The sequence below is a fragment of the Antechinus flavipes genome, chromosome 5 (assembly GCF_016432865.1).
Source record: "Antechinus flavipes isolate AdamAnt ecotype Samford, QLD, Australia chromosome 5, AdamAnt_v2, whole genome shotgun sequence".
Lineage (NCBI taxonomy): Eukaryota > Metazoa > Chordata > Mammalia > Dasyuromorphia > Dasyuridae > Antechinus > Antechinus flavipes.
In genome coordinates, this window is record NC_067402.1 from 232,130,441 (window position 1) to 232,136,442 (window position 6,002).

The 6,002-nt window shown below is 41.4% G+C and overlaps 1 protein-coding gene across 1 annotated transcript in view; it reads left to right on the top strand.

Annotated features, from left to right (window-relative positions):
• KLHL42 (kelch like family member 42) overlaps window positions 1-5,715 on the top strand; it is a 57,906-nt gene extending 52,191 nt beyond the window's left edge. Inside the window, exon 4 of the mRNA XM_051961136.1 lies at window positions 4,461-5,715. The gene's annotated coding sequence lies outside the window, so the exon portion shown is untranslated. The remainder of the gene's footprint in view (window positions 1-4,460) is intronic.
• The last annotated feature ends 287 nt before the right edge of the window (window positions 5,716-6,002 follow it).

Below are 6,002 nucleotides of genomic sequence, written 5' to 3' on the forward strand. Positions count from 1 at the left end.
AGGAAGAGCAAATCTCTCCAGATAATTGGACAGTAATTGGGCAACAACTCTCCATATATTACAATGAAAACAGTCCTCATTCAATTTCCATTGAAGCATTCTATTTATACAATATAATACAGTTGGCCTTAAGAAATTGGATAAGTTATAGAAGAAAAGGAAAAGCAGGGCATCTATTTTCCTTTTCCTTTTCTTCTAGGAATAGCCAAATGGGGAAGCCTGAGATAAAGGAGGAAGATAATGAACAGATTAATGACCATATCCCCACAGGGCATGGAGACTTAAGTGAGGCTCGAGGGTGTGGTGAATCTGAGGCAGCTTCAGCCCCACCTAAGGAGCAGGCAATTGACTCTCCTCCATCAACTCCATCCTTGGGGATGGAGGGAGGAGGGATAGTGGGGGGGGGGGGAGGGAGGAGGCAGTGACAGCCCCAGCACCTCCCCCCAGCATCTAGCCGCTCCTATGACTAGATTGCAAAAGGGACTAATTAAGGCCAAAGCTGAAGGGAGAGATGTATTGGAATTTCAACACCACATTTTCCCTGTAATTCAACAGTTTAATTCTTCAGGTCAAGAAAGTAGAAAATATGCTCCTTTTGATATAGATGTTATTACAGAATTTGGCTTTTGAAATCTTGACCCCTACTGACTGGAAATATATAGCAAGGGTATGCCTAGAACCTGGACAAAACTACTTGTGGCTTTCTGAATATAGTGAGCTCTGTAGGCTACAAGCCCAACAAATTAATCAAAATGGAGTTCATGCTGCAATCACCCGTGACCTACTAACAGGTATAGGTTCCTATGCAGACGTTGCAGTACAGATTAATTATTCCATAGCAGCATATGAGCAAATTGCTGCTAATGCTATCAAAGTGTGGGCTTCTCTCCACAATGAAGATGACAAGGGTGAGGCCTTCACAAAAATAACAGAAGGGCCAAATGAACCCTTTGCTGACTTTGTGGGATGTTTGCAGACAGCTATCACAAGAACAAATGGGGAAAATGCAGTTACAGATATTTTGATAAGGCAACTTGCTAAGGAAAATGCTAATGAGGTTTGCAGAAGAATTATACTAGGACTGCACAAGGATGCTCCTTTAGAGGAGCTCATAAGACACTGTGCCACAGTAGGCACAAATGCCTTTTATAGCCAGGCTATGATGCAGACTTCCCAAAATCCAAACATGGGAAGACAGGGTCCCTCCTGGAAAGGGACTTCCAGAGAGACTTTTAGATGCTTTCAATGTGGTAAAGTAGGGCATCTGAAAGCTCAATGTTGGTATAGAGACAAAATGAGAAAACAGGGTGGGAGAACAAGACCCAATACCCATGTCCAAAATGTAACAGAGGCTTCCATTGGGCCTCGGAATGTAGACAGATTCAGGGAATCGGGGTGAGGGGCCCAGCCTCAGGGCCCAAGGCAAAAAACACTTGGGGCATGATGGCAGCCAATGATGCACCCAGAGAGTGCTTACAAGTCCAGTATCCAGACATGACCTATCAGCCAGAAACCATATGATGGGAGAAGGGGATTATACAATCAACCAGCCAGGAAGCAATCTGATCGGAGAATGGAATTACAATTGGGGAGAATAGAGCTGTATGCAGCTGGGACAACTGAGATACCCCCTGGAGAGGTGAAATCTGTTCCTCTCCAGCCTATGGATCCCTTGCCTCCAGGCACAGTAGGCTTGACCATTACACCTCCTTTTTGTACATACAAAACAATGTCCATCCATACACTGATGTGGGAAACTGGGGAATGTGTAGATAATATCCCAGTCACTAATACAGGTAGACAATGTGTGACTTATCACCCAGGAGAAGTAGTAGCATCAGATTTACTCATATAGAATCCTAATAAGCAACCTGGTGATAGTCGCCCAGATTCTGACTCCAGACCACAAAATCCAGGAATATACTGGACAGCAGCTGTAACAGCTGACCGACCTATGCTCACAATCTATATAAATGGCCTACCATTAAAAGGATTGGTAGACATAGGTGCAGATCATACAGTCATTAGAGGTGCCAATTGGCCCAGTCACTGGCCAAAGATTAAAGCAGACACCTACATGTCTGGCGTAGGAGGATCAATAGCAACTGAAGTTAGTGCTGCCCCTATGAGATGGACTTTTGAAGGCAAAACGAGTTTTTACTCCTTTTATAGTTGAAAAAATCCCCATCAATCTGTGGGGAAGAGATGTTTTACAGCAATTAGGGTTAAAAATGAGTACTTCGGTTTTTTAAGCAGGGCTGCTGTTGAAGGCCTGCCAACACTTTCACCTGTTCCTATCCAATGGAAAACTGATACACCAGTGTGGATAGAACAGTGGCCCTTAGGTAGCGATAAAATTCAGGCCTTATTAGATATAGTATAGGAGCAGCTTGAACAAGGGCACTTACAATCTTCTCTAAGTCCTTGGAATTCCCCAGTGTTCGTTGTTAAAAAGAAATCTGGAAAATGGAGGATGCTCACTGATTTAAGAAAAGTAAATGAACAGATGGAAACTATGGTAACTCTTCAGCCTGGACTTCCATCTCCTACTCAATTGCCTAGAGAATGGCCTCTTTGGGCCATTGATATTAAGGATTGTTTCTATTCTATCCCCCTGGATAAGGAGGATATGAAAAGATTTGCCTTTTCAGTGCCTAGCGTTAACTTAGCTGAGCCTTATAAAAGATATGAATGGACAGTTTTGCCACAGGGAATGAAAAACAACCCCACTATGTGTCAAATGTATGTTGCTGCTACTCTTGCTCCAGTAAGAAAAGCATTTCCAAAAGTTATGCTATTACATTATATGGATGATATATTGGGATGTGCACCTGAGGAATAAATGTTAGAAGCATGTCTACAAAAGACCATAGAAATACTAAGGAATTACAAATTGTACATAGCTGAAGAAAAAATTCAAAGACATGCTCCTTTTCAATATTTAGGATACGAAGTATACCCTAAGGTGCTTACAGTACAAAAACTGTCCTTAAGAACAGGGAAGCTAAACACCTTAAATGATTTTCAGAAATTGATAGGAGATATCCAATGGATAAGACCTGACAAGATATTTTACACCAATACACAAATTAATGTGTGTTATGAGACCATCCCAGAGTGGCAAATTTTATTACCCATGGCTCCAAATTTTACACATGGGTCTCCATTAAAGATAACCAGACTTTTACATAATTGGCAATGGATTCTTGAAGAAAAAGTTCCTAAAGTTCCTCTTAAAGGACCAACGATCTTTACAGATGCATCCAAACACAATATTTGTGCTGTATACTCTCATGACTTAACTATAAAGAGAGTAGTCAGAACTCCTTTTCAGTCCATTCAGCAGAACGAATTATATGCGATCATGATAGCTCTCACTTATTACCCAGGAGACATAAATATAATATCTGATTCAGCCTATTCAGTAGGTGTGGTACAAAGAATTGCCACAGCCCAAATAAAATTTGCATCCTCTAATATATATTAGTTCTTTAAGAAACTTCAAGAGCAAGTGAGAAAGCATCCAGATAAGATTTATATTTTGCATGTCCATTCTCATAGTGGACTCTCAGGTCCCATTTTTGATGGTAATTCAAAGGCAGATAGCCTTTTAACTATGTTGGTCAATACTCCTTTATTCCAAGAAGCCCAGGCATCTCATTATAAATATCATCAGGCTGCTAGAGCTTTACATTTACAATTTGGAATAACAAGAGAGGAAGCAAGGAGTATAATAAAAGCCTGTACGGCTTGCTTTCCTTTCCACACTCCTACACTGCCTCCAAGGAAGAACCCTTGTGGTTTGAGACCCAATGAAATCTGGCAAATGGATGTGACCCATTATAAATCTTTTGGTCCTCTGTCTTTTATCCATGTTGTGGTAAACACCTTTTCAGGATTCACTTTTGCAATACCAGCAGCAAAAGAGACAGCCCAAGTGGTCACTGAATTCCTCACACAAGCATTTGTCATTATGGGTGTGCCACAAGCAATAAAAACAGACAATGGTCCTGCATATACCTCCAAACATTTTGCACACTTTTGTGCACAGTATAAGATTTTACACACCACTGGCATACACTTTAATCCTCAAGGACAGGCAATAGTAGGAGAAACAGAGACATTAAGACACTGCTCCAAAAACAAAAGAAAGGGGGAGCCACAGGTAACCCTAGAGCACTTCTAAATTTAGCCCTTTATACTATTAACTTCTTGATTTTTGACAAAGATGCACTGGCTCCTGCAGACAGATTTTATAACCCACCGGAAGGGCAGTGTCCAGTGCGAGCAGCTCCATTATCTTTAGATAATCTCCAGGTGATGTGGAGAGACCCAGAAAATGGTGAATGGAAGGGACCAGATAGGCTAACTGCTTGGGGGAGAGGGTTTGCTTGTAGCTCTACAGGTGGAGAAGGAATCAGATGGGTGCCAACAAGCTGTATTTGTCTTTTCCATTGCAGAGAGATGGAACAGACCCTTGAAACGAAGGAGAAGACCCAAGAAATATCGGGTGGTTCTGTTGCTGATTGTGCTAACCATTGAAAGAACGTGGCAGTTATGGTGTTTGACTCATGGACATAGAAAATTGTTGGACTTGAAAACCCTCAGGAATCATTGGATTCTCTGAGACATAAGATTATTGTAGGACTTGAAAACCCTCAGGAATCATTGGATTCTTTGAGACATAAGACTTGAAAGCCCTCTGGAATCATTGGATTTTCTGAGAAATGATAAGACTGTTACAGTACTTCAAAATCTGCTGGAATCATTGGATTCCCTAATACATAAAAAGACTTTTGCAGGACTTCAAAAACTTGTGGGGATCATTGGATTCCCTAATATGTGAAGCAATGGACAATAGATTGGTTTTAGACTCTCTCTTGGCTGCTGAAGAAGGCATATGTGTGACTACTGTTTACATACTCTCCTTGTAGGACTTCTGGCAATCTTTGACAACACCATGTTGATTTATATTGCTATACCGTTACTTGGGTGTACAATTCATGTTTGTTACACCACATTAAGCCTGTACTAACTGTGGGGAGAGTCATCACTAATAGCCTCTGCGTTATTGCTGTGTGCTTGTGTAATACCTCCCATGCTCATGGGTTTGTGCATAATAAGATCCTTCAGCCCAGAAACCCGCTAGCAACCCCCACTTCCCTTTGGTGCTTTTCATCTCCCTTCCTGAGATGTCAGGGAGGGCGTCTCCTTTTTAATGCTTTCACCTCCCTTCCTGAGAAGTCAGGGAGGGTGTGATCACCTCCCCTTGGGGGCTCTGACCTCTCTGAGGAGTCAGAAATGGCATAACAACCTGTGTTCTAAAACAAAAGAAAGTGGGAGATGTAATGGGCTGAGGCTTGAGTTGATGCACTGAGGTCCCAAGCACGTGAGGCTAAATAGTAATTGGACCATACTCTATTAATATATATGCTTGGAGAAAGAATGGCCCCGCCCACTCTTTGTGCAAATCCTGATGTGTTGTATAGGAAATGATGATTTTGGTGGGTGGAGGCAAGGGAATGGAAAGGGAAGTGGAAAGAGAGACTGTTGGCTGGTGTCTTGTCACAGCTGCTCACAATGCTATGGCGACCACCCTTCATCTCCGATTCCCCTCTGCTAGCTGGCTTCCTATCGTAGCTGCCCATATTGCTATCGCAATCCTTCTTCACCTCTACTGAGAATAAAGATTGAAGATTTTTCCCTTAACCTGAATTCCTGACTCTGGCTGATTTTAAATACACAATCATCACAGCTCTGTTCGGTTTTTTAAGTTTCCTCTGAAATTGCCTACATAATTATTTCTTTTGGACTATTAGTATTCCATTTTATTCATATACTAATTTATTTAGTCATTCCCCAAGAAGAGAACATCCACTTAGTTTTAGATTTTTTGGCTATTATAAAAAGAACTGCTCTGACTATTTTTGAACATGTAAGTCCTTTTCTTTGATTTCTTTGAACTATATAGACCTAGTAATGGTATAGCTGAGTTAAAAGGT